Here is a 9,762-nt window from a genome sequence, read left to right as displayed (position 1 = left end):
TGCTTGTCTCCTTCTCATCATTTATAACTCAAGCAGGTAGCCTTTTTGGGGGTGGGCGGGGATGGGTCTTGCTATGCAGCCCATGGTGTCTCTGACTTAGTATTTCTCCTTGTCGTAGGTCTTGGCCACCTGAATGCTGAGATTATTGGTGTGCACTGTTTTTTTAAAAATTCATTTTATTCCCCTGAGACATCATCTTGTTATATCATGCAGACTAACCACATATTTTCAGTCTTCCTGTCTTCTGATTTTTAGTGCTGGGAGTGCAGCCATGAGCCACCATGCACCCAAGTCTTTACTGGCGGATACGAAGCGCTGCACAACTTTACACTTCTCTGTGTCTCCTGTTTTTCTTCCCTGGCCCACTGAATGCTCCTCAATATATTTCTTACACTAAGTCCTGCAATTGCCCTCAGGTAGTTGGTGGCCCTTATACTTCAACCTTCCTGCACACATTCACCTATCAGATGAGAAACTTCTCATGGGTCAAAGCTGAGATGTAAGCCAACTTCTCCAGGCTAGCCCTTCTGAAGTATCCTGCTCAGCTGGCCTTTGTTCTTGAAAGCACTTGAGTGTCCTGCAGTCCTTATTTCAGATGATACAGATCTCAGAATATCTACTAGGTTCTATGTTCCTAGGGCAAGGACAAGTAGCCGCTCATGGCAATAGAAGTATGCAGAACACAGCCTTCTATGCATTTCAAGATCATGAAGTACTTTTTGTATAGCATGTGTTTAGATGAAGACTTCAATATAATTCTTCTCAAAACACAAAAGTCTGATGGTGTGGAAATTATGAGAAAGAATAAGAAGAATTCATGCTTTCTATCTTAAACCATGCAGGGCATAGGGCATGCATGAGATGCAGTGTGACAAGTACGGATCAGATCTGTTATTTATTTTTAGCTTTCTTTTGATCTTTAAAAGCAACTGCTTCTTACATACTCTTTACAATACTCATAATTTTCTGATGAACAAGAACATGCAGACCGAATGTGAACACAAATAACTAGCTGTGTAGAGGGGACAGAAAGCCCACAATCATACCTAAGACTGGGGTGCAATTAGGATTATGTGAAGAGGTATTCTGTTTCTAGGCATACCTGACTAGTCTCTTCTAGAATACCCATCCCTGCCACATTCACACAATACTACAGATGTTCTTCCAAATGGATTGCTATCCTTGAAAGGAAATGTGTTGTTCAGTGTTCACAGTACTATGTGCATTTGGCTCACCTGGGATACTGATTTGCTTCTTTAAGGACAACCAGTCTCCAGGGTGAGATGAAGCCTCTAGCCAAGCTTATCATGAATCTAGTTGTGATTCCTGCTTTGTGGTGGATGAAGATGCAGAGACGCAGGAGACTGACTTTCTGATAGGAACGGGGTTTGTAGGAATGGACTATGTAGTTGCTGCTGCAGACACATTTTTAATTCTTGTGTTAGTTAATGTTATGTTAACTTATCACAAGGTAGGGTCATTTGGGAAGAGGGACTTTTTACTTGACAAAATGCTTCTTTAAGATTGACCTATAGGCAAATCTGTCAGGCATTTTCTTGATTAATGATTTCTAAAGGAGGGACAAGCTCACTGTGGGTTATGCCATGCCTAGCAAGGTGGTCCTGAGACGTATAAGAAAGCAGGTTGAGCAAACCGTGGGGGCAAGCTAGCACTCAGCATTTCCACGTGACTTGTGCTTTAATTCCTGCCTCCGGGTTTCTATCTTGAATTCCTGCCCTGAATTTCTTTGGAGATGGATTGTAATGTGGAACTGTAAGCTAAAATAAACCCTTTCCCCATCAAGCTGCTTTTGATAATGGTGTTTTATCTAAGACATCTCAACATTTTGATCATGGTATTTAACCAAATAAATTCCTATAGTTAATCAATCTCCAGACTTCTTACATGTACCATTCAGAGGAATAGTAAATAATTATATAGCAAAACAAAACAAAAACAAACAAAACCCTCCCCCCCAAAACAAACAAACAAAAAACCCTGATTTTATCTTTTGAGACAAGATTTCCCTGAGTAGCTCTGGATATCCCAGAACTCCCAGAACTCTATAAACTAGGATGGTTTCAAACTCAGATTCACCTGTATCTGTGTTTCCAATGCTGGGATTGAAGGTGTGTATCACCCCATCTAGCTGCAGAATGCAGTTTTAAGATGAGAGATACACTTACATATTTTTAAACTTCCAAAAATTTATTTGTTACTGGATAGAAAGGTAAATTTTTTTTTAAATAATAAATTGTGATGTTTTTGAAGACATGTTGAAACAACAACTTTAATTTTATAAGGCACTTATTAACATTGAATTTGTAATTAACTATTAATGATCAATGCATCCCTGTAGGTAAGCACTTAGGATATCTTCTTTGAACAGTATAGTGATAAAATGTTCCTCTCATGCTTTTTCCAATTGTCCAGCTCCTTTCCCCCAGTGAGAATATAATGTTTCTATGGTATTTTATGAGATATTTATCTTATTTTAGGAAGCAAATGTTAGTATACATTTTCTGCTTCTGTTGGGTAAATAGCATCATGGTATGTGCATTATTTTCTGCTATGCTGTGAAATACTTTCAAAATGACATCACATCAGCGTCTGCGTCTTTGTTACTTCGGATTTATTTTTGTCTACTTTTGTACATGGGTACATGCCATAGTGTACGTGTGGAGGTCAAAGGAGATCTGCCAGGAGTTGCTTCTCTTCTTCTAGCACATGAGTTCCAGAAATTGAACTCTGTTCTTCAGACTTGCAAGCCAGTACCTTACCTACTGAGTCAACTTGCTGTCCCTCAGTCTTTATATTGGCTTTTCTCAGATTTATATAATACTTCTAAACATAGCTCATCTGTATATTTCTCTCCTTTTAAGGGAGGCTAAGTCATTTTCCACACATTTTAGAATTATTCATATTTCTTCCTCCAGGATTTATACTTTCATTATTTGTCTAATTTCAAATTTATGTGTGTTTCTCTAATGTATGTTAGAATGATATTAATGCTTGTATATACATGTGTCTGCAATTATGTGGACACACATATATGTGCAGGTGTATGTGTGTGTAGTTGACCTTGGATGCCTTCTTTAGTGCTCTCTACCTTCTACTTTGAGGCAAGGTCTCTCATTCTGGGGAGTTTTCTATCTCTGTCTTCCAAATGCTAAGATTATTTGCTGTTTTATAGCATTTTCATAATGCTAACACTAACAGTGAACTTTGCCCATAAGACAAAAATACTTTAAATAAATATAATGGATGTATCACAACAGTTTTCTTATCAAAAACAACTTTTACACTTTATTTTCACATGCCTGTATCAACTCAAGTAGCCATCTGTAAATCCTGAGTAGAAAGACCCTGTGTTAACCACACTCCACAATTTCTCACAACAGAAAGGATTTCAATAGCATTAGACAGTGTTCAATGGTCTATAGCTATTGCTTCCATCCTTGCCAGCCAGAGCAGCTAGTAGCTAAAGTTAGATATATATCTTCTGAGTCACTCTCTTGCATTTGTCCCATTTTTTCCAATAGTGTCTTATAGGGGAGTGAGATGACTATAAGGAATCTAGTCAATAATCCATCCTGGAATGTATGCGATTATCCACTAGAGAATTCTGTTATCTAATTTTGAAGGGGAGGAAAGGTTAGTGTTATTGCTTAGCAATGGCGTGATTGCAATGTACTTTTAAAATACACACATATTCATAGTACAATTCATCTATTATAGGTCATATCATCTGGACACTTATGGGAAAGAGGAGCATAGAGAGGGAAAGCTTTCAGCTCATCCAACAGAATACGTGGCATCACGTGAGCATGGGAAAGGGAATTAAGCAAGAAGAACCTCAGGCTGTGGTGGAGCTCAGAGGAGGACCCTCTTCCTCTGCACAGTTGGCCACAGATGATGTCTGTGGTATGTGGAGAGGGCCTCTGCATCCTCCTGTGCTCAGCCATTGGCCTGAATCTTGTGCTGGATCAGAGGATTTCTCTGGCTGTCAACTACCTACACTTCTTGTTACAACTTCTCTTCTGAAGAGAAAGCCTCACGTTGTGTTGACCGCAGCAATTGTGAGATAACAAATGAGACCTCATAGAGAATGGAGCCTTTAGAATGAGGGTAGCTATGTTATATGCATGATGGGTTCTTCAGCCATTAGGCTAAATATGATCCTATCATTTTTTAGCAAACTGGATGGAATCGGAGAGCATCTGTTAAGTGAAATGAGCCAGACATGGGAAGACAAACACAAAACTTCTCACATGTGAAAGGTAAATGGACCTGAATGTAGCATATTGTACCAGAGCAGTGGTTCTCAACCTTCCTAATGCTGTGACCCTTTACGACAGCGCCTCATGTTGCAATGATTCTCAACTATATATTTTTTTGTTACTGCTTCATATCTGTAATTTTGCTACCATTATGGATTGTATTGTAAATCTCCAATATGCAGGACACCTGATATGCTACACCCGTGAAGAGGTCCTTCCTAAAGTGTTGCTGCCTGAAGCTTGAAAACCATCATACTAGAGGCTGGGAGGACTAGAGTGGGACTGAGTAAGGAGAGAAAGGCAGTTAGGTAATGAATACCAAAAATGACCATACAGAAGCAGTAAGCTCTGGTGTTTCATAGCACACTTCCCAATAACTAATTCTTAAGGAAGTCCTGGAAGAGATGAGGTGAAACTGAACAGAGAGGCAAATGCAAACTAATTTGATCAGTGCATCCTATACTCGTTTATATGTAGCAATAACTCGTTATTGTTACTATGGTAATAAAAAAATGAAGAAGGCAAATGAATTACTTAAAAACATCTAATTTTCTTCAGTACTTTTTTTTTTTGAGACATGATTTCTCTGTGTAGCCTCTGTGTGTCCTAGAACTTGCTCTTGTAGACTATGCTTGTCTTGAACTCAGAGATCCATCTGCTTCTGCCTCCTGAGTAGTGGGATTAAATTCTTCAGTGGTTTTTATTGATGTTTCAGCTCTAACCCATTTACTGATGATCATATCTCTTGGCAAATTGAAGAAACTTCCTCTGTTCCTGGGGCTATGACAAGTGTCATAGACTGTGTAATTTATAAACAATAAAAATTTCTTTCTTATCGTTCTGGCTCTGCTAGGTCTCAGTTGAGTCTACCCATAGATTTCGTGTCCAGCGAGCCATGGATGGTGTTTTCCTCAGCGCGCCCTGGATGGTGTTTTCCTCAGCGTGCCGTGGATGGTGTTTTCCTCAGCGTGCCGTGGATGGTGTTTTCCTCAGCGCGCCGTGGATGGTGTTTTCCTCATATGCCCAAAGGGATTGTAGCTGGGTCGGTAGCTTTCTGAGCCACATTCAGTTGTAATGATCCAGCTCTCCTCATTTGAATTCTTCTCAGTTAGCCCATTGCCCTGAGTCTAAGTTTTGACAGTGATGTTGGAGGGACACAAACATGCAAACCATAGCAGCACTGCTCAAAATCAGGAAACAAGAATGAGTTACAGCTCTGCATTTCTCCCAGTATTCCAGGTGCTATGAAGTTTGCTTGCAAACGCTGACTTTGAATGAGTTAATCACTTTTTTCCACGTGGGTGGTATCGCTCAGGCCTCTGACGCAAGCTAACACACTCTGTGATCCGAAAGCCGTTAATAACAGCTCTTCTTGCTGTTGAGTGCGTTGTAACTGCTGTTTACACCTGGCACAGAAGCGTCCTCTAGCTCTCACCCTGTAAAACAATGCAGTTCTCTAGATCTTCGCAGCCAATGAGCGGAAGCCCAGTAGGAGGAAAACTCATGTTAGGCCATACATGGAGCAAGTTACAGGACTTATAATGGCACCTAGGTCCTCACACTCCATAGTGTGGTTCCTCTATTGATGAGGAAAGACATAATTTTTCCCACAACAGTGTGTGTGTGTGCGTGGGCATGCGTGCACGTGCATGCGTGCACATGCATACATGCATACAGAAAGTAAATGTACCTTATGTTCTAATACCTACATATACTTATATAGTATAAAGGCTTGCAGTTGGGTGGTAGGGAGGTGGGGGTGGGTCTTGAAGAAGTTGGGAGATGACTTTGATCAAAATACATTGCATGGAATTCTTTAAGAATTAATACAGTATTTCTTTAAGGAAAATAAAGGAGAGGATGAGACGGCTAAGTTTTATTCGAACCTTTTCATCACCATAAAATTTTAAAGTATTCTAAAGTCGAAAGTGTCAGGGTTTTAAATTTGTAGCACATACCTAGCGAATATTAGCAAGCTTTTATTACATATCATGCCAATTAGATAATGAACATACAAAGAAAGTGAGTGCATACTATAAAGTTTTACTACAAGAATTAGCTGTGTTTAACTCCCTCCAGAGGATTTAACACTTTGGATATCTCGCTTTTCCTTTAGCACTTTCTGCCCACTAATGAGTTATTAAATTAGTATCAAGAGAAGACTTTTCTTCTAAGAATCTACAGTGTAAAGCATTAAGCAGAAATTGTACGTAATGAAAAGTAAAGCTGACGTACAGAGTGTATTAACTAGAAGTCGTTTCACTGAATCACTTTGCACTTGTGTATGCATGTTTGTGTGGCAGTGTTTATGTGTGTGTGTGTGCACATGTGGCGTCCAGTGGTCCCTTGGGTGTTGTTTCCCCAGTACCATCCAGCTTGTTTGTTGAGACCAAGTCTCTCACATGGGTCAGGGCTCAATTCAACATCAATCTCTCTCCCCTTCTCCCCAGTGCTCCAATTACAAGCGTGTGTGAACACACCTGGATTTTTTTCTTTTAATGTGTGTTTTGGGGTTGGTCTCAGGTTCTCATGCTTGTGAGGCAAACCCTTGATGGATTGGGTTGTCTCCCAGGCCCCTCTTCACAGTTTAAGGGTAGTTCCAAGCCTTGTTATTTTGTATCAGAGAGTTACTTCTGTGATGGAGGCAGTTTAAGTTACATTGTAGTAGTTCTAGAGTCTCAATAATTTTCATTTATAAACACTTAAACCATAGCCAGCTGGTACAGAGAACAGAGAAGGAACTTTTGCACTTTGCTCTTCTATTGATAACTTCATCCGGAGAAGAGAATTCTGCTTCTCTACATACAGAGGCAGAGATCCATGAAGCCACAAGCCGGCGTTCCCTGAGCTGTTTCAGCTTGCCTTCGAGACCAGCTCTTTCTCCACTTCTAAGTCTGCAGGCTGCATTGTGTCTCACTTCCTTATCAGCTCCTGACTTGGCCTGTTCCTCCATTTTGACTCCTGCATCGGTTTACACACCTAAGCACTAAGGTGATCGGTATGAATGCTCTCCATGTAAATAATAGATTTTATCTGTAGATGTTCACAGTGTAAGATTCAAATGTGATAGACAGGTAAGTATGTGTTGGATATCCCCTTCTAACATGCCTCATGAAAGTGCTAATTTCTCAGCCCGTGGCCTTGGATAGCAGACCCCACACTGGATTTTGGAGACACTGTTGCTGAGGTTTTGTTTTGAGTCATTGTCACATGTCCATTTGAAGGATGTTTCCTTAGTAAATGAATTGTGGTGGGAACTTTACAGTCTGTTGAAGGTGTGGTGCAATACTCTCTGCACTGTCTATGCTACACAGTACAGACATCTACAGCCCACACCTTCTGGGAGTTTTGCGAGACAACAGCCTTTGCTAGACTGATAGAGTGGCTTTGGGGAAACACAGAGGTCAGTCTCTCTGCTGTGGAAGCTCACAGAGGGTTGCTTGATTCCTCAGAAGGGCTCTTTTCACTGCTCAATGCTCCCCCCAAGCCAGTTGTCTGATGCTCAGACAAGCAGCACATTCATCCAGGGAATTTGCTGGATAATAAGTCAACCTAGATTACAGGGCTTAGCCCTGCAGCACCAGGTGCCATGGGTGTAGGGAGGGTTTGAGAACGTGCCTTTCAAACTTGGTGCTTCAGGCGCCTCTTGTTCAAGAGATCACCCTTTGGCCACCACTGCTCCAAAACCAATGGGCAGCTCCTCGGGTCCAAAACTTAACCGTGCAGCACTGCCATTATCAACGTTAGCCATTGCCCTGTTTCCTGGCCTCTGTTCTCTCCACCTTCACCTATTCAAGATCTACATTCTTTCCTTTGCATAGTTTATGTCTGATCTCCCTCATCCACAAAGCTCCCCAAGTAGCTTCTAATCACCTAGCCTGCATCCTTCCCTCAGCGCCCATTACTGATCTGACAACAAAGGACCGGAATCTTAATCTTTTCTCTTTAATCTTTATTTTAAATTGGTTCTCAAGGAGCTTATCGTAAATTTCGTTCGTGGGATCCAAGTGCAGACTCACATTCGTGCTCCTGCCAGTCTTTCATCTCCCTCATTTCTATAAATCTAATACCGACTCTGCTGAGACCCACTGTGTACATTTCCCAGGCTTTCTGTGTGACGACCCTGTCTCAAACTGTGTCTATGGAAGCAATAGGGTTCTTTCTGCTTATTCACTGGCTTGTTGTGCCAGGTTCTCTTCTTTAGCATCATGTTTAATTAATCTTTTTATAAGACAATTTGTGACAAGAAAGGGGATCAGTTTTAAATAATCCAAATTTAATTAAGGACTGTGTATTAAATTTAAATTTACTTCTTTCTCTCTCTTCCTTCCTTCCTTTCTTTCTTTCTTCCTTCCTTCCTTTCTTTCTTTCTTTCTTTCTTTCTTTCTTTCTTTCTTTCTTTCTTTCTTTCTTTCTTTCTTTCTTTGTTGACAGTAGTTCTGTCCTGTTCTTTCTGTACTGTTTTGCCCTCTTCTCACCCCAGGCCCCTCTTTGGCCATTTTTCTTCGTCGACTATTAAATCTAAGGACTGAATTCCCAGCAGCTCCATTGCTCTTGGTAGCATGTGGCTCTGGGTAGTTAGACAGACATCCAATTATCAGAGCAGCCTAATGAGCTAATGACTGCCCAGGGCATTCTCTTGGGAGGGGCGCAGGGACTCCTCTGGAAGTGGTTTCTGTCTGTCACCTGCTCAGACATGGGATGAGCCTTGCAATCACACATTCTCACAAGAAGGGTAAACAGAGAGGGGTTTCCTAGGCAATGCCGTTTCCCAGCAGTTGAACACTTGCCTTTCCCACCCTCGTCCAGGGTGGCCAGTTGCCAGGACGGTGTGCCCAGGGTTAGCTTCTTGATTATCTAGTAAGAAAAAAAAAGGTGCCTAGTCTGTTATGGTGGGAAATCTCAGAAATAATAGTTTTCAAATTGCTTAAAATCCTGTCACCTATAGTTTTGTTCACTTTGTTGTGGCTAGTAAGTAGGCATGCTATTTGAGAGTTGTCATACTTAATGCCTTTAGTATTTCTTTGTAGAAAAATTAAGAATCTTTTTGTTGTTGTTTTTTGGCTAATTCTTCCTTCCACACTCACAAAAACCAATAAATCACTTCCCCCCTTTAATATATATGAGCATGAATTGTTCACTGCATATCAAGCCTTTGAATGAGGGCAGTGACTTTATTAAACTTTACTGGAGTGTGTAAGTCCAATTTTGGAGCCGTGGATGCCATGTCTATATAATAATTTCTATCTGTGTTTGAGCCTGATAGCTTCCAACCTCATGCTCAATAGTTAGAAATAGCATTCAAAAATAAAATTACATTTTAAAAAGATTTAAAGTATTGTGTGCCTCATTGCCACGGACCGGGATTTCTCTCGGGGTCCCTGTTCCGCGGGACAAGGGATTCTGGCCAGGTAGGCACGGGATTCGGCTTTGACAAACAGACTACACACGGGTGGTGTAAAATCTGAGTGTATTTCTTTAA

Source organism: Mastomys coucha, unplaced genomic scaffold (genome assembly GCF_008632895.1).
Source record: "Mastomys coucha isolate ucsf_1 unplaced genomic scaffold, UCSF_Mcou_1 pScaffold23, whole genome shotgun sequence".
Classification (NCBI taxonomy): domain Eukaryota; kingdom Metazoa; phylum Chordata; class Mammalia; order Rodentia; family Muridae; genus Mastomys; species Mastomys coucha.
The sequence above is the reverse complement of the archived record's forward strand: the minus strand, read 5'-3'. Positions refer to the sequence as shown.